Source organism: Neofelis nebulosa, chromosome 3, assembly GCF_028018385.1.
Source record: "Neofelis nebulosa isolate mNeoNeb1 chromosome 3, mNeoNeb1.pri, whole genome shotgun sequence".
NCBI classification, from domain to species: Eukaryota; Metazoa; Chordata; class Mammalia; order Carnivora; family Felidae; genus Neofelis; species Neofelis nebulosa.
The window spans coordinates 152738713-152759345 of NC_080784.1; the positions used below are offsets into that span (position 1 = coordinate 152738713).

At 35.4% G+C, this 20633-nt stretch overlaps 1 pseudogene; it reads left to right on the forward strand.

Moving 5' to 3' along the window:
* Nucleotides 1-19597, forward strand: part of LOC131508072 (actin, cytoplasmic 2-like) — a 52682-nt pseudogene extending 33085 nt beyond the window's left edge.
* The last annotated feature ends 1036 nt before the right edge of the window (nt 19598-20633 follow it).

Genomic DNA, 20633 nt, shown 5'->3' on the forward strand with positions numbered 1-20633 from the left:
GTTAGGACATGCAGTACCATGCTGAATAAAGTGGCAAGAATAGACATCTTTGTCTTATCCCTGATCTCAGAGGAAACATTTTCACTCTTTCACCATTGACTATAATGTTAGCTGTGGGTTTTTCATTTATGGTCTTTATTATGTTATGTTCCCTTTAAACCCACTTTGTTGAGAATTTTTGTGGTGAATGGATGTTCAATTATGTCATGTGTTTTCTTCAACTATTTAAATTGTCATATGATTTTTTAAGTATTATTTATTTATTTTGAGAGAGAGAGTGTGAGTGGGGGGTGGGACAGAGACAGAGAGGGAAATGGACCGAATTTCAAGTAGGCTCTGTGCTGTCAGTGCAGAGCCCAACACAGGGCTCAAACTCACAAACTATGAGATCATGACCTAAGCTGAAATCAAGACTTGTATGCTTAAACAACTGAGCCTCCCAGGCACCCTGATCATATGATTTTTATTTTTTATTTTGTTGATGTGGTCTATCATATTGATTGATTTACAAATATTAAGCCATCCTTCCATCTTGGGAATTAATCCTGAATGATAGTGGTAATGTTATTTTTAGTGTATTGTTAAATATAGTGTACTAATATTTTGTTGTGGATTTGCATCTACATTCATCAGGAATCTTGGCCTGTAGTTTTCCTTTTTTATATGTCTTTATCTGGTTTTGGTATCAGGGTAATGATAAGTGGTAGAATTCACATATGAATCCATCTGGTTCTGGACTTTTGTTTGTTGGGAGGTTTTTGATTACCAATTCACTTTTGTTACTAATAATTGGTCTGTTGAGATTTTCTATTTCTTTCTAATTCAGTGTAGGAAGGTTGTATGTTTCTAGACATTTATTCATTTATTCTAGGTTGTTCAGTTTGCTGGCATATAGTTTTTATAGTATACTCTTAACAATCCTTTGTATTTCTGTGGTGTCAGTTGTTACTTCTCTTTGGGGTCCTTTCTGTTTTTATCTCATAGGTCTAGCTAAAGTTGTATCAATTTTATTTATCTTTGCAAAGAACAAGATTTTGGGGTGATTGGCTGGCTCAGTTAGTAGAGCATGCAATTCTTGATCTTGAGGTTTTGAGTTTGAGCCCCACATTGGATGTAGAATTTAGTTTAAAAAATCCCTTGGTTTCATTGATCAAATTATACATGAACAGTTTAATACATTTCCCATTCTTTGAAACTAAAAAAAAAAAAAAAATGTCAGGATGAGGAGCTATACAAACATTTGGAGCTGTGGACTCGGGGAGCTGAGTACCTCTAAGCCTTGTACATGTAGTGGTCTCTCCCAAACCAGATAAAAACTTCACTGTTGAAAAGTGACAGTGGCTTGGTAGGTACATTAGGAAGAGAGGTGAGGTCGTGCAATATGTGGGGAATAGACTTTAGGATTCCAGAGGTAGGACAATTCTGGAAGATTGGGCTCAGGGTAGTACGGTGACATGGTTTGCTCAAATAAATATATATAAATAGTAATGATATCAAGGAAGTAAAATAATATTTAAGTTGGTGGAACTAAACTGCATAAAGTAGTTATCAAAGTTGTCTTCGCTAATGAAAGAATAGCTTATAAAAAGGTCTTTGCATAACTTGTAGGTAGAGTCCCTATAAGCCATTAATATTTTTATTTTGTTTTGTGGCTACATAATTTAAGAAAAAAAATTTTTTCAAATAATTATAGTTTAAACCTGGGAAATAATTATTCATTTACAAAGTATAATAGCATATATTTTCTTATTTGCATATAGCACCATGTTTCTGTCCCTAAATCTAACAGAACCCTTTAATATTTTAATAGGCACAATATCACTTATTTAGCAATTACTAAGTACCAAACACTGCATTAAACATCTGGCAAATAATTCTCACGTAATATATCAATAAATCCTCATGTAAAACTTAAGATGTTAATAATTATTATCCTCATTGAAAATTAAATATTTGAATTTGGAGAGCTTAAGAAATTTACCCATTTCATTTAGATGCTGATTGTTGGAGGCATGACCCAAACTCAGACCTATCGCTCCAGAATGTAAATGCTATACAATTTGATATTCTGGTTAGAAAAGTTTTGCTAAGAATAGATCCTCAGGATGCTTCTTTAGAAAGAATTTCATGGGAAGAGCAAGATGCATATTCTTTAGAGAATATTGCCAAGATTAATTACCTCAAGAAATTTGTAGACCTTTTTTACGCACTTGAGTTCTGCAAAGGAATTTGACGATAGAACTTTTTATTTTTAAAAAGTTTAAATGAATATTTAGTAGAAAACTTTATCATTTTGAAATGATATAAAGTAATGATAGAAAGGAAAATGTAGAATACAGTAAGTAGTCTCATGTAATATTCACAGTATAACATTGCCTGCAGTCAGAATCTTCTGTGATGGATACTATTCCAGTTCACTAATTCCTGGAGAAAAACAGAATATCTTGGAAGCTGTAAAAGAAAGGAGGAAAAGGGGACTATCTGAGGCTGTCATATTGACAGTGATTATAAAAGTTAGATGTAATTTGAGTACTGCCGAAGACATGATGGTGTTTTTTTAATAATTTTTCCATTAATTTTACATTTGATGATATTATTGCCTTAACTGTTTGATTTCATCATTTTGAGATATTATAATCTTGAAGAAAAAACTAAATACTTTGTTTAAATTTCAGGAATTTATGTCAGCATAACTATATCGTGTATTATTCTGTTACAGTAGGTATACCAAACCTTGGCCCAACAGATCTTAAAATATTTTTCCTCCATTTTAAACCTTTTTACATCCAAAGTGTGGAGGATATAGCAGAGGAATATGTACAAATCCCCATTCCACCTATTGTGGGTGTTTACAGTGACAGACTCTGTCAGTCACAAGACATAAATAACAGAATCCAGAAATGCTCTTGAACTCCCTTTGCGAGGAGTAAAACTTGCTATTAAATGAAATTAGATTCTCTCTAAATCTTAGCCAAGTCTTTATTTCACCTCTGAGAAATAAACTAGCTAAAAAAGAAACATTTATGTTCACAAAACTGGGTTACAGTGTCAGCCCATTGACATTCAGTCTTCCTCATAGTCATGGTTGTTGCCGTATAGTCGTGCCCTGGTAATTAATTTTCTTGTTAGGTCATAAGGGAGCACTTAAGGAAGAGCTGTAGTAGTTTGCTCCCTTGTACACTGGACAGATAAATCAGTGATCATGGATTATTTTTAAGCCTTTTAATGTTCATTTTAGAAGTAATGCCACACTCAAGAAAGATTTTACGTTTCTTTCTCTTTGTTTGAATTTTTCATCAGTAATAAGCCAACACTCAAAATTACATTTAACACACTCTTGCAAAAACAACAAAACAAAAACTTGCCATACTTTGGTTTTGTCTTGGTCTGGTCTTTGGCCTAAAAAGGATTCTAAAGAAACTACAATTCTCTTCTTGCCTAGAGATGAAGGCAGATGGTATTGAGTACATTTAGTTCTTCAACAACAGTTTTCTATAGCATTAGCAGTAAATCTACCATTTGCAATCTATTGTCTATTTAAATCTATTTAATCTACATTTAACAAGACACCTCTTATTCTTGTGAGTTAATTAAAGAGTTAGTAACTATTAAAAGGATACTAATTGAAATGCAATAAATAACCAAGTTGGTGTGTAATTAACCAAATTTACATAAGTAATAAACACAGTATTGCAGGCTTCCAGAATCAAGTTGAACTAATGCTGATAGTCTAATCTCATACAAGAGCAAATATCTAGGCTTTAATTAGCATAAAACAAAGTAGCTGTGGCAAATTAATTGTATATAATTTTTTTTAAGTAACTGCCAAAGAATAATGCAACTATGCCTTATGTGGTCTTTTAACATCATGGTGATCCCTATTAAACTTTCAATGTCTCTTTTCAGGAAGAGAACAGGTTCAGATAGGGGGCAAAGGATCACTCCCACCTTCATAGGATTTGTCATTCTCTCCAGCCACAACAATTGGTTACTTTTTGCATCCCTAGTTTACCCTTCATATGCCCTTCCGTACTCCATCTCCTACATATCATCATCCTCAATTTAAGAAATGTTTCTGTAGGACTTTCACAGCACATTCTAACTTAGGAGATCTATGCCCCTTGCAACTCCCTAACTTATTATGGTCTTGTGCATTTATGATATGATTTCATAGAAAATATATAGCTCATAGGTCTTAACAGACTTTTGAAAATAATCTCTTTTTTCTCCAGTGTGTGTGAATCTGCCTATAAAACACATTAATGCATCATAAAATGAATCCTAAAACTCCATCTGTGTGTTATTTTGGTGATGTAGCATGTCTTATTCAAGTAAATGGCCATAATATATTCTAAAATGAGGATAAGTGGAAGAAAGATAGAAGCCAATAGTAAACCAAAGTACTTTAGTATTTAGTGTGTAGTTATAGAAGAATATTTGCTGCTGTGAGACTTGTTGAGTATATTCATGGTTTTCCTTCTTTTTGCTAAATTATAAGTCTCCAATATGCAGGCTAAACAGAGTCTCTGTTTATCTCTGAAAATGTGGTATTTAGAGTGATTTTTTAGTAGTTTGTGACTCATGTGCAAATATTCTCCACTTAAATTCTTCTTGAATGTTTTCAGTTGCTTGGAAGAAAAATTAAGAATTTTTCTTTTAAGAAAAGTTTGTGTTATAATCCTTATACTGATATAAGACCATGTTATAATTAATAAATCATAATGTTAAAATTCACAAAGATTTCTCTGATTTAATTCTAAGGTTATTGCTTTTGTGGTCTAGGTAATCAGTCTTCACTCTCATTGATATTAAAAACAAAAACATTGGGTTAAAAAAATCAGATAAAAAATAACCTCTAAGAGTAACATGGATTTGGATAAAAATAAAATAGAAATAAATATGATTATATTCTTATTAAGAAGTAAATAATAGTAGCACATCCACCAAATATATTGGTGGTTTCAATAGTAAAAATAATTCATTAGAAGGGGCCAGCTAACATGTTTATTTCCAAAGAATCTGTAGTCTTTAAAAGAAATATTTAAGGAATAACAGCATTATATACTGAAAACACTTTTTTTAACTTTATTTTGAGAGTGAGAGAGAGGGAGAGCGTGCACGCAAGTGTAAGTGGGGGAGGGGCAGAGAGAGAGAGAAAGACATAGAGAGAGAGAGAGAGTGAGAGAGAGAGAATATCCTAAGCAGGCTCACAGAGTCCCACGAGGAACTGGGCTCGATCTCATGAACCATGAGATCATGACCTAAGATCATGACCTGAGAAGAAACCAAGAGTTAGCCACTTAACCAACTGAGCCACCCAAGAGCCCTTGAAAACCCTTTTTTAACAGTCTGGTTTAAGCCTTGCAAAAGGTTTCTGCTACTACCATTAAAATTACAAACTTTAAATTGCCATTGTGTTCACCTGATATGTAATAATGTAATGCAGGGAAGCATTATCTTCATTCTAAATATATTTAAGTCTTTATAAAATAATAAAGACAAAACATTTAATGGCAACAATAGGTTTTAGGGCTTTCTGTTAAACGTGAGAATAATTTGATCATTTTTCTGAATTATGTTCCCTTCTTGTTTGGTTTCTCAACAGCATTTTATATGGAGACATTTCTTGCTATGGCTAATAACTTGTTTTGCAAATAGCCCTTTTTTCAAATTATAAAGATTGATTATACAATTGAACAGTACAAATATTCATATATTTAGGTGTCTGTGAAATTGTTTTTCACAATGTTGAGTAATCAAGTTGACAGATTTGAGTGTGTGTGTGTGTGTGTGTGTGTGTGTGTGTGTGTGGCGAGCGTGTGTGTGTGTATGGGTATATAGCTGTGTCATGCACCCTGTCAGTTACTGGTATGGACTCCATGAAGGTGAAGGCTCTTTGCTCACAATCCATAAACCATATATCCAAGCTATTCTAATTCTTCTCATTTCTTTCCGTTGTCTGGAAGCTTGCATACACTAAGCTAGGGACTCTAAAGCTATGCTTCTGCTGCATATAGATGTTCTGTTATTAAAATTTACACAAGGAGTATTTTCCAAATTCATGGAGAAGAAAATAAGAAATAGCATTTTCTAAATTAAGTGTTATTTCTTAACCCTTTGTCATCTGCTATAAGAGCTTGCAGCTACATAGTGAAGGTTAGGGTAATGAATGCTAACAGAAAAACTGAAGGCATGTTTAGAACTGTAAAGCATTTTGTTAGACCAAGTGTGATTTTCATTTGCCTTTATGTAATATTGGCCCTTTCCACTGGTAAAAAATGATTTATATTTTGAATCCTAAAATCCAATGTCAATATTTCCTAGTGTTCACCAAAGAATGCTTTGACTTCCAGACGCTCAGCCACATGAACACTGAGAATATCTGCACTGAGCTTTTAATTTGACACTTCCTCAGTCTCTTCATTTTCTCCTGTTTTCCTCTCTCCAGAATGCTGACTTACATTCTTGCTGTTGGGGATTGAAGTGAAGTAATTCTACCTATTGTCTCCACAGCCAGCTCTAACTTAACTGTTCTGCCCAAGGACAAAATGTAAGCATTCGCCCTCATACCCAATTCTCCAGTAAGGAAAACTGTCTGAAAATCACTGCCTGCCCCTCCCCCAATGTCTGCTGCTATTTTCCTCTTCCAACACAGAAGGTATCTTAGATTTTCTGGGAACAGACTCTGAACAGAGATTTGCATGCACAAAGCTTATGAGGGATACTCTCAGGAATAACATCTGTTGGGAAGGAAGCAGGAATGTAGGGAAAGAAGAAAATTACAGTGTGGTTGGAATAATGCTATTGGAATAATGGCCTTAGCATTATTCCTGCATGGAACTCTGGAGTTAGGGTGACCATCAGAAATGTCTCAAATTGAGGCATGAGCCTGGGGTGATTTACTGTCCCTTCTGATGGCTCATTGGATGACTGCCAGTCCGAGGGAAGCATATAACCTTGGGTGAGGTCACTTTCACCTTCCAAGGTATTCTAGCAGTGCAGGCAAGAATGCCTTCTTCCCAAAGGTAGGTTGTATGGGTGATGAACCAAAGCATTCAACTGACTACTGACTAGAGTCAGTCACGAAAATTTGCTGGCCTTTCATTTTCCTAATTGCTATGACATAGCTTTCTATGTAAAGAAGTGCCATTTTGTTTTTAACCATTAAAGTCTTTTAAGACAAATAGTTTAAGGTATTCAAATAATTAGTTTCAATCATTTGTATGTAAGTATACAGATAAGGATAGATAAAAATGTGGAGATAATCTTATGAAATAAATACTGGCATTCTGAAAGTGATTCCCAAATTCAGGTTATAGCCAATAACCAAATAATGTTGCATCGTGTGCAGAATAGGTGAATTTTTTTTTAATTATAAATGTTTTATCCTCACAGATTATCTAGATCAACTAAGTGTTATAAATGCATTTTCTTATTCTTCTCTGGCCTGAAGCAAAGGAATATAAGAAAATATCAAATATTACTTATATCTCAATACTAATTATATTGAGCTATAATATGTGTAGGTAACAGGAATCATTGTTTTCTATCTGAGAAGTGTTTACTTGGAATCAAAATTGGGGAAAACTACTTAGTATTATAACAGGATACATGGGATGCCTGCATGTCTTAGTCCTTGAGCATCTGACTCTTGATTTTGGCTCAGGTCATGATCCCAGGGTCTTGGGATTCAGCTCCATGTTGGGCTCTGCACTGAGTGGGAAGCCTGCTTGAGATTCTCTCTCTCTCTCCTCCTGCTCCTCTCCCCTGCTCGCATGCTCTCTAATATGTTTTGTTAAAAAAAAAAACACAAAAAAACAAAATCAGGATAAGTAAACCATAAATTTATTCTTAGAACTTTTATAAACCTTATTGTGAGAATTAAAATTTTGTTATAACTTTCAATCAAAATTGTTGTTTTGATTGCACTCTGTTTAGATAAAATCTATCGCCACTTGTGTCTATTTTGAGATCTATTGTTATTGAGGAAATCTTATTATATGACCACATTTTGAGGCATAACTTTGATTTGTACCATATTACTTTCTCTTCCTGTACTCCTATAGCCAATTGAGAATTCTATCTCAATATAATAAAGCAGATTCCATCATTTGTAATGAAATAAACCTGCTATGGGTTTTATTGAAGTGAGGATAAATCCTGAATATCCACTTATGATTCTTACATTTATTCACTCAAAAATATTTATTATTCACCTATTATGCACGTCACATTTGGCCTTAATCTGTTGGAATATTTGGAAGTCTACTGAAAAATTATATATCTCAGAAAGGTCAGTGGAACTGATGATTAATAGATTCACTTTATAGAATATCCAAATTAGCTATTTCTAATGTCCAGAAAATATAGAAATTTAATAAATTGAATTACATATACTTAAGTATATAGTGTCAAATAATTTCTATTGTTTAGCCACCTATTGTATCATGTATTTGGTTTGTAAAAATTATCTACACTGGAAACACTGGTGAGCAAAGCATTGTATTAATTTGTGGTGGCATCTCATTCATACTGTTTTAGGCAAAAGGTATTCTAAAAAGGTGAACAATTCCAGAAAAATAGTAGTACATTCGCAGTTTAAAGTTTTGCCACAAGTCAAAACTATTAAAGCCTCAGACTGTTCACTCTAGTGTTAAGGTGAAGTTGGAACAGTTACATAGTTTTTCAGGCATTTTGGAGCAGTAATCTAGTAGTTCACTGCTTGAATATTGAAGTGTCACTTCTGGGAGTAACAGTCCTACTGAGTCACATCTTATAATTGGAAAAGCCCGACTCCTAAGTCAGAAACACATTTATGTTACATTTTCAATGTGTTTGCACTGGCAGTTATAGAACTTAGGAAATTTTATGTTCTTGTACAATTTATACAGGTAATGGATTTATTCATCCTCTTTTTTTTTCTTTTTATATGTAACGTTGATTTAGGTGATACCATACATTTAGGCGTATTTTTAATTCTATAGCAGTCATTACTCTAGCTTTAAGAAAGAAAGAGCAGACAATTTATGTTCAAAAACTCAGATCATAATAGGTTATCTTTTACATTTTGAAAGACTTTGTGAGTTTTCACCTGCCACAAATATCTACAAATGCTCTGTTTAACACAAATGTATTCTGCAGTGGGCAAATTTGCACATTCATGGGTTATGCACAAATCTCCTATGAAATACGGAGACTACCTGTCTCTTTCAGAAAAGGCTGCAACCAGTTTTCTCTCCTTGTCATCCCTGGGTCTGAAATAGCAAATGGAAATTAATTATTTTCAATGGATTATTACCTTAGAATAATAGATAGAAATTTCAATGAGTGAAAAGAACCCTTGGCTGAGAAAATATCGTGGCTAGGGGTACCTGAGTGGCTCAGTGTGTTAAGCATCCGACTTTGGTTCATATCATGATCTCACAGTTTGTGAGTTTGGGCCCCATGTCAGGCTCTGTGCTGACAGTTCAGAGCCCAGAGCCTGCTTTGGATTCTGTGTCTCCCTCTCTCTCTGCCTCTCCCCTGCTCGTGCTCTGTCTCTCTGTCTCCCTCTGTCAAAAATAAATAAACATTAAAAAATTAAAAAGAAAATATTGTGGCTAGGGAAATATTAATTATTCTAAATATTATGCTTTATCAAAAGCACATTCATAAACAAGTAGACAAATTTAGAGAGGTTAATAAAAATTACTAAAGATATGCTTTGCAAATTTACTTTAGTTAAAAGGGTCCTATCTGAGTTAAGTACCACGTCACGTAGAGGACCCTGAATCCGACCTTAATTTAGGATTCTATACTCATGAGCAACTCCTGAAATAGACTACTTATTTTAACTGGTAATTATACACACACACACACACACACACACACACACACACACACAAAATAGTGATATTCTAGTGAAATAGAATTCTTGTGTACAGGACCTACCTTGTGTTATATAATTAAAGTATGCTGTGTCATCATTCTGACTGTTGTGTTGTAGTTGGGGCTCATTAACGCAAAACATTGCTCAAGGTATTTAACTTCTGAGTTTTGAACCTAACTGAAAAGAATAATTACAAATGCAATGTGTAAATGAGGTAGAATCATGTTCTTCTGAGTTTGCTTTGCTTAATCTATTTAAAATTTCTGTGAGTTGGACTTGCCCAAACGTTAATCATAAAGAGGACAAAACACTCTCACAAGCCGAAAAACATTGTAATTTATAAAAAATAATATGATGCCCATAGGGGACTAACCTTAAATCAATGCCAGGTTGGGTTTCAAAATATTTTTAGCGTGTTTAAGTTGTACAAGATTTAGATGCTTTGCAGAGACATAATAAAAGATGACAGGTTAATTAAATATTGGAGATGCGCCAAAACACAGATCCCTCCTCATCACAGGGTTCAGCAGGTGCTTCCTTCTCAAGTGTTATATCTCAGTTGTAGGGAAGTTCACAAACTAATTAGGATCATGCTGGATGACTGGTTATTACTTGAATAACTTGGTATTCAGGGTTTAGGAATATTAACATGATATAACACTGGAGGAGCATGCAAACATTTACTAATAAAGTTTGTATTAACCCACACAAGTGCTATGCTTGTTTCTTTGTGTGTTTTTTGTTTTTTTGTGCTTTTTTAGAAATTTCACTTAAAATGAGCAGAAATAGCACATGGGGAAACAAAGATACAAAAATCTGTCTCACAAAAAGCAACCAAAAGTAAATCTAAGAGATCATTATTTCCTAAACTTGTGATGACGTGGTTAAGGGGTTGTTATATTGCAGGGTTAGCTTTGTCTGAATATTATCAGTTCCTTGATGATTTTTTTTGATAGACCAAATAATCTAAATTATAATCTTGTTTACACTAGAGTATCAGAATTCTAGGAACTTCTTAGAATTTTCTAATCAGATTATCTCCATTTATATTTTCTTTTTTATCTGTTTATACACTCCCACCTTCCACAGATGAAGATCTCTTTGAGGAACTTCATCTTTCATGTTTGCCAAGAAAATCTAGTATCAGAATAATTATAAGAGAAACTCGTTAAGTATTTAAGGTAAATTAATAACAGATTACAATGTTAATTATAGATCACTTACTTCAATGTATAATTTTTATATTATTGCAATTTATAATTAGTAACAGATTATGTAAATTGAATTTTTAGTAGGTTAACTTTCTATGTTTTGAACTCAATTGCCTGAGGGTATCCAAACACATCTTTATTCCTCATACAGAATCTCTTGTAAATCCTGTATCTGTGGATTTTCAGTGAATCACACATACAAACACATACTATAAACACTGATTACATTTTTATAACCTTTTTCTTTTCATTCTGAAGTGCAATCAAGTCTCATTTCTGTGCACCCAACCCATGCCATATAAATAAATCTATATTAATGGGACACTTTAAAATAGAGTCATAACAAGAAAGAGTAAATCACACAAAAAGTCATTTATATTTACCATTTAGAATCTCTTCACTCAAAGGCATGCATATTTTATAAGGAAACCATAACTGCACCAGATATTGGAGAGAAAATTATGACTCTGCTTGACCATGTGGTACCAGACAAATGTACCAGTTTTGGGTCCCAAAATGGTGAAATGCCTTCAAGCCAATCTGAAAGAAATAATAACAATTTGAAATAATGTGTGCTTAGTTTTCATTTGTACACCTCTGAGTACACTATTAATTTTGTGGTTAAAGGGCTATTACAGAAAAGAACAGAATGAAGTAATATTCAGCAGGTGCTAGACAATATGTGCACACGATAAGCATCAGGGAGCCACCTGGGTTTGTCTAACTCCAGCCAAATCAATCTTTTATCCAATAATGAAAGATGATTCAGACATAGAGGGAAAGAGAGCACAGCATTGTCTATCATTCCTAATGCAGTGATATACTTTTAGTGCAGATTAACTATTTGAAATCTCTCTTCCTCTCGCTCTCCATATACATATATTTATATACACAGATACATATATATGAAAATATCAATCTGTATAAATATAGATAACTGTATTTCTTTTTTTTTTTTTAATTTTTTTTTCAACGTTTTTTATTTATTTTTGGGACAGAGAGAGACAGAGCATGAACGGGGGAGGGGCAGAGAGAGAGGGAGACACAGAATCGGAAACAGGCTCCAGGCTCCGAGCCATCAGCCCAGAGCCTGACGCGGGGCTCAAACTCATGGACCGCGAGATCGTGACCTGGCTGAAGTCGGACGCTTAACCGACTGCGCCACCCAGGCACCCCTAGATAACTGTATTTCTACAGGCCTTCTTTGAAAGTTGAAATGTCCTAAAAGGAACTGGCTAGGCTGGATACAGCCTTTCTTTTCTCTAGTATTGAATTAAGAAGGAAAATATGTGTCATTCCCCAAGCAATAACAATCAATAAGCATTTATAGCATGCTTATTAATATTTTTGAGCATTATTAATGGTGGCTAGATCTGTGTAATTAGTGTCAGGTTATAGAATTAATTTATTTGTTCACCAAAGATTTAGGGAGTTTAAGCTGTGTCTAAGAGAGTTGCTACTGTGTGGTACATGGGATTCAGTTAATTGTGTCTTAGTTTCTTTCCTTTCATTTACAAAATAGAGACAATAATAGCTCTATTTTTTGAGGTTGTTTAGAAAGATGTAATAAGCTGATACAAAGAAAATTCTTGGAAGAATGTCTATTAGCACTTAGTAAGCACTGAATATATGGTAGAATACAGATAACATGCTATTTTTTTTGTTTTGATTAAAGAGATAAGCTCTAATTTTTTTTTATGTTTATTCATTTTTGAAAGACAGAGACAGAGCACAAGCAGGGGTGGGGCAGAGAGAGAGGGGGACACAGAATCTGAAGCAGGCTCCAGACTCTGAGCTGTCAGCACAGAGCCCGACGTGGGGCTCGAACTCACAAACTGCAAGATCATGACCTGAGCTGAAGTCAGATGCTCAACCGACTGAGCCACCCAGGCACTCCAAGAGATAAGCCCTAATTAAATCTTATACCAAATGCTGAGGGTCTGTCCAGACTTCTTCGTTTATTAGATACTATTTAAGTGGGAAAGACAGGTATTTACCAGGGGTTAGAATATTTTTTCCCTGAAATAATATTACTTTGATAGACATGGACTTTTAACTCTGTGAAGGCATTCTTTGCAGTGGGAAAGAAGAGCATGATGATTTTTAAGATTATGGCTTTGCCAATTTTTTTTTTTTTTTTGGTCTTTTCTATGGTCAGCAGCTTTTTTCTCCCTCAGATTATAGAAGAGGTAGCACACATCTCTGATATTATTTCACAGGTGATAATGCTGTTTATAAACCATCGGTGAGAAATGGTTGAATACCAATGTACAGTTTGCCTTACTTGTAGGAGGTATGAGAAAAGGTTAATACAAGGGATAAAAATGCTGTTTCCAGTATCCCAGTGGGTATTAGAGCCGAGCAGCTGAATGCTCTCATCCTTGGTAAGAAGCATGAGACTTGAGACGTAATAAAGTTTTATGATTTTGGTAAAATCATTAAATTCTCTGGGCCATTGTGTTATTATCTTAATGATGAAGACACTAGTTTAGTAAGGTACCATTGAGTACTAAAACGTTAGTATCTGTTCTGGTACACTTTTTGTAAGCTAAAAGAATGTCTCCTTTTACAGTTTACTGCAGTAGATGTGGAGTGACAATCATTCCTATCATTTTCAGTCTTTGAGTAGACAACCCTTATATAGAATTTTAAAAGAAAACGTGAAATATTCTCCATATTTCCTAGTCATGTCAACTATAAAGTACTTTAAACTACTTCAAGGAAGTGGCAGGTGCAAAAGTTTCTGATACTGTTCAGCTGTAGGACAGAAATGTTTAACTCTTTGGAATATCAGTCTAGTTTTCTGAGTTCATCATAAACAAACTAAATATTTTTATGAAAAGTGTCAATAAAAATCCCAGAAATGGTTGTGTTACCAAACAGTGTGGAGCAGATGATATATCAATATTTAATTTCCTACTGCATTAGATCTCCGCCTCCAAAGAAAATTATAAATTACTATAGATGTTTTCTGAATATGTGCAGCTCCATTCTTCATTGAACAAACTAAGTTGAAGAATGTAGCTTGAAGTATATTGAAAAATTTAAAAAAAATTATTAGGGGAAGAAGAGAATATTTTTTCCTGGTCTAAAAAATGTATTTAGAGAATATGCATCAATTTAATCTTTAAACCAAATTTATTACAAAATGTGCTAAGGCAGTGAACATGTTTTAAACGGTGTTCGTCTTTTTAAGGCGGGAAATAAGTTGCATTTACAATTTAATTCTAATCCATTTGGTTAGACAAGTTAAATGTGAGAATGTAAATAGAGAACCTGAAGAGAAGAGGAAAAAATCTCTTTGGAAACAGGCTATTTTTTTGTACCACTCTGTTAATTTGTCAAGACAAGGGTGTGAGCAAATTCAGGGTCAGAATGATTTATGGTGATTCATTCATTTTAATTATCTTTCTAAAGTTTTGAATAAACACTACTCAAACTCTTTTGGTCTTCTCTTTTTGGTTAATGGGCCTTTTATAAGAACATTGCATTGTAATTAAGTGATCAAATTCAGGCTGCTACAATAGAAAAAGCCATAAACTGCTTTCAGATTTCAGGAAGTGCAAAATCATCTCATTTCCTCTGACACCATAACTTTTATTGTTTGATTCATGCTTCTTCAACCTTTCTACCTCGTTTCTAAAACAGACCTTAGGTAACACTGAAAAAAAAACAAAAACTAGAATATATAGAAAACTAGAAACAAAGAGAAGATTATTTCTGGGAGGATAATGAGAATCAACTGAGATTCCAAAAGAAAGACACTTGGTCATGGAGAAGAGGACAATAAAGAAAAGCTCAAAAATATTGCTCATTTATTTCAACACTATAGAAGTTTTCAAATCCAGTTTTATTGCTTAGGAATGAGCATTTGAACCACAAATAATGGTCCTTTATTTTTAGAAGGTATCCAGGATTAGATATAACAATGCCTTCATGTGCTTCAAAGTAACTTATTCCCCCAAGCAATCATGATAAATAGAAAAGCCCACCATCATCTGAAACATTTAACTCTTCTATTGAGTTTCCCAAGTGTGTGCTCATTTTCCCCAAAGTAAGATTAAAAACAATTGTATGCAAACATTTCTGTGTCTTACACTATTCTAGTTTCTCTGAGGTATAAACAATAAATTTCCCCAGTGCCTCACTCATTTCCAGATCTTATTCCAAAAGAGTGCACAAACTAATTAAGAAAAATGCATTTATTAAAAAAATCCTGGGAATTTTTTGTTATCTCAGATGAGCACAGTACTTTGCAACAATTAAAAGCCTGCTTCGACCTGCATTAAAAGCTTTGCTAAGGGGCGCCTGGATGGCTCAGTCTGCTAAGAGTCCAACTTTGGCTCAGATCATGATCTCACAGTTCATGAATTTGAGTCCCGGGTCAGGTTCTGTGCTGACAGCTCAGAGCCTGGATCCTGGAGCCTGCTTTCGATTCTGTGTCTCCCTGTCTCTCTGCCCCTCCCCTGCTTGTGCAAGCTCTCTCGCTCTCTCTCTCTCTCTCTCTCTCTCTCTCTCTCTCTCTCTCTCAATAATAAACATTTTAAAAAATTTAAAAAAAACTTTGCCTATAGTAGCATCATATACTTTGTTACTTCCAACTGCTTTGATTTGAGCATATATATTTTAAAAATTGATTCCTGAAAAGTTTGAAAGTCTAGAAGAGGGGAAAAACCCATTATTAGCCTTAGAAATTCTATTTCTATCATTTTAAGGGTTAAATGTAAGATCTTTTACAAAGATAGACTCAGAGTCAAGGAAGTAAACACTGATTCAACTACCAGTAATCCAAAGTGGGGAAGAGCAGAGAAATGCCTTCAAAGCACAGACTAAAATCCCTTAGGGAAAAAGAAACCATTGAGATTTAGCAGTTCAGAAGAACTGCATATCATGACAACTGAAGATACTTGTGGTTCTTCGAAATGAAAAAACATTTCTTAGTTTTCTTACTAGACCAATAAGCAGTAGTCTAAACAGAAGTAGCTGAAGCTAACTCATTTGCATTTCCTTACGGACATGTGTGTGTAAGTCTGTTCTTAAGAAAAAAAATAAGAAGATGAAAGAAAAATTAAAATCTCATCTTAACCATGTATCTTCAGATATTGTGCATCGAAAGGTACAAACCTCATGAAATGTTTCTGCGGGATATGTTATGACAAAGAGGTTTTAAACTCCTCAATGTAACTGACAACGAGGCAGGTGATTAAAAAGGAAGGAAAGACTATAAGTTACAAGCATCATGAGAGAGATACTCAGATTTCATTAATTTACACATCTTTCTTTCCATGTTTCTCCTTGCCCATGCTGGCTCCAACATGCTGTGCCCAGACAAGGACTAATTTTCTCACCGCTCCTTACATATAGGTGAGACCATTTGAATATTTCTCTCTTAATGACATTTGAAGTGAAGGAATATATGACACTTTGAAGCCAATGATTTTAATTATTTTCAAGCCTCTTCTTCTCATTTTAAACTCACCTATGTTGGTGTTGGGAATCTCAGGTGGATACCCTACACTAAAATTATGACGAGTTGCTTATATTGTACATGAGCATTATGTCACTGGGAAAATTATTTCTTGAGTCACTTCAATGAAGTGGCTACTGATGATGACTTCCATGTAGCAAAGCTACAGCCTGAAGATCTGCTGCTTGATCTGACAGAAGTTCTGAATTTGGGGGCTTGTGACAACTTTATTTCTCACTTTAATTAATAAAATTGCAATCTGTTTTTTTTCCTTCAGTCTCCACTCTTTAGTTAGCATAAGACAGTCCCTGAGGGACTGATTATCCCTGAAAATAGAAAGAAGGGCATCCCTGAGCTTCTAAGGCAGAGAGCCAGATGCAGCCAGCCTTCTCTTTGATCATTTTATTATAATTTACATCTTCATTCATCCTAATCATTTTTAAGATGGGATATAAATGTGTTTGTTTCCAAGTAATCCATCTTTAGAACCCTAGTTTAACAATCTCTGCCTTTCTTATAAAATGTTAATGTTTTATTTTAAATCAAATACTAAGTTATATTGAGTACATTTGACCAGAAAGAAATTTGTCATACTGGTACATAGAAATTTTTGAGGTTATTAATAAATACATAAGTTGAATGTGATTCACTTTTTCTTGGAGGTATGTGTGGAATTCTGCATCTGCTTTTTTTTTAATTTTTTTTTTAATGTTTATTTATTTTTGAGACAGAGACAGAGCATGAACGGGAGAGGGTCAGAGAGAGAGGGAGACACAGAATCTGAAACAGGCTCCAGGCTCTGAGCTGTCAGCACAGAGCCCGACGCGGGGCTTGAACTCACGAACCCACAAGATCATGACCTGAGCCGAAGTCGGACGCTTAACCGACTGAGCCACCCAGGCACCCCTGCATCTGCTTTTATATTGAAATCTTACACAGTACATCCCCATATTTGGAAGATGTCATGGTGAAAGTGGTGGACAGAATAATAAACCCTTAAAAATATGCTAAACACAATCCCTGGAATGTGTATATTGTTTCTTTACATGGCAAAGAGTCAAAGGGCCTTTGCAGAAATGAATAGGGATATGTATTCTGAGATGGGAAATTATCCTGGATTATCCAATTGACCAAATCTAATCACATGAGTCCTTAAAAGCACAAAACTTTCTTGGCAGAGCTTAGAGACAGATGTGACCATGAAGAAGGGTCCAAGAACTGAAATAGTGCCTTTGCAGATTAGGGAAGGAGAGCCCAAGCTAAGGGATGTATAGATCTCTGGAAGCTAGAAAAGGCATGGAAACAGGTTTCCCCTAGAGCATTCTTGGGACGGGGTAAACACAGCCATCTTGACATCCTGAAATCTGTGGGGGACTTTTGACCTTCAGAAATGTAAAATAACAAATTTGTGTTGTTTTAGCTGCTAAATTTCTGGTAATGTGTTAGTATGGCAGTAGAAAACCAACATAGTAAATAATTTACATAGATTATAAGGAGATACTTGTGAAGGCACCATGTCATCTTGAAGATGAAGGACAAGAATAAAACAGAAGAAGAACTCTCAGAGAACCAACTGCACAAATAGCATATCATGGAGTCTCTTAGGGGAGTCTACATCTCACTAATGACTTTTAAAGGAGCAGTATCATTTGTACACAAAGGACACTCTTAACGGGACAAAGATGGTATGATCTCAAATTTGGGAAAAGCATGAAGTTGAAGGATTTTGGGTGATAAAAGAAGATGCACCAAGTATGAAAATATTTAAAATAGGATGCCAGCCTGTTTTTTTTTTTTTTTCTCACTGATATTCTTACCAACAGGACAGTAGACTAAGTATCCATGATCCAATTAAAAGAAACCTGGAAGTCTCACTCACTGTTCTCCCACTGCCTGGTCTCTGCATCCACTGCCGCCACCTCCACTTCCACCAACGGCAATAGTAGAGGAGATTGCTGGGCTGGTCATTGACAATGGCTCTGACAAGCTCAAGGCAGGCTTTGCTGGGGATGATATCCCCTGGCCATTTTCCCGCCCATGGTTGAGTGCCCCGGCAACAGGGCATTATCGTGAGCAGGGACCAGAAGGACTCCTACATAAGTGATGAGGCCCAAATCAAACTGGGCATCCTGACCCTCAAGTACCCCACTGAACATGGCATTGTTACCAACTGGGATGACATGGAGAAGATGGCACCATACCTTGTACAATGAGCTGTGTGTGGCTCCTGAGGAGCACCTCATGCTGCTGACCGAGGCCCCCTTGAACCCAAAGGCTAGCCATGAAAAGATGACTCAGATCATGTTCCAGACCTTCAAGACCCTCGCCATGTACATGGCCATCTAGGCTGTTCCCTCTTCGTATGCTTCTGGCCACGCCACTGGTATTGTCATGGGCTCTGGGGATGGGGTCACCCACACCATGCCCATCTATGATGGGTATACCCTGCCCCAAGCCATCCTGCATCTGGACCTGGCTGGCTGCTACCTGATGGAACCACCTCATGAAGATTCGTGGGTAGCTTGACTACAGCTTCACCACCACCACCACAGAATGGGAAATTGTGAGTGACATCAGGGAGAAGCTCTGTCATGTTGCCCTGGATTTCGAGCAGGAGATGGCCACTGCCACCCCTTCATCCTTCCTGGAGAAGATCTATGAGCTGCCTATGTGCAGGTGATTACCATTGGCAGTGAGTGGTTCCGCTGTACTGAGTGCTCCTCCAGCTCTCCTTTCTGTGTATGGAGTCCTGTGGTATCCACAAGACCACCTTCAACTCTATCTTGAAGTGTGACGTTGATATCTGAAAGGACTGCTATGCTAACATGGTGCTGTCTGGTGGGACCATCATATACCCGGGCATTGCCAACAGGATGCAGAAGGAGATCACAGACCAGCCTGATGAAAATCAAGATGATCTCTACTCCTGTACTTAAGTACTCTGTGTGTATTGGGGGCTACATTCTGCTGTCTCTCTTCCAGCAGATGCAGATCAGCAAGCAGGATTGTGATGGGTCTAGCCTCTCCATTATCCATCACAAATGCTTCTAAATGGAGGACATGTGTAGCATTTGCTACATGAGTGAATTCTGAGGTATACATTTGCCCAAATGTATACACCTCATGCTAGCCCCATGAAACTGGAATAAGCCTTTGAAAATAAACTTGTCTTTGAAGCTTGTATCTGATATCTGCACTGGATTGTAGGACTTATTTATTTATTTATTTATTTATTTATTTATTTATTTATTTATTTTGCATGTGAAAATCCGGTTTTCCTAATACCATTTAATGAAGATACTATCCTTTCCCCACTGAGTATTCTTGGTTCCCCTGTCCACTATTAATTGCCCATAATTACTCTTGGGCTTTTCATTCTGTTCCATAGAGTCTATGTGTCTGTTTTTATTCCTATACCATACTGTTTTGATTACTATAGTAATTATTGTAGAATAATTTGAAACCAAGAAGTGTGATGTCTACAACTTTATTCTTAATATTGCTTTACATTTCAAGGTCTTTGCTGGTACCATTTGAATTTCTGCAAAAAATTCATTGGGATTTTGATAGAAATTGCATTAAATCTATAGACTGGGGTAGTATTTTTTTAAAAATAATATTAACACTTCTGATCCATGAACACAAAATATCTATTTGTGTTTTCTTCTATTTCTTTCATCATCTTATATTTTTCAGAGTTGAGATCTTTCTCCTCATAGGGTAAATGTATTCCTAAATATTTCATTATTTTTTGATGCTTTGGTAAATGGGATTTGATAGATAATAGATAGCAGATATTTTTTTCAGACATTGTTGTTGTATAGATACATAAGTGTTTTTTGTCTGTTGATTTTGTATCCTAAAACTATACTGAGTTTATTATTCTATCAGTTTTTCTGGTGGCATTTTTAGTATTATCTACATCAAAGATCATGTCATCAACAAACATACAAGGTGACTTTTTTCTAATTTGGATGTCTTTTATTTCTTATTCTTGCCTAATCATTCTGGTTAGGACTTATGGTACTATGTTGAATAAAAGTGGCAAGAGTGGGCATCCTTGTCTTGTTCCTAATCTCAGACGGAA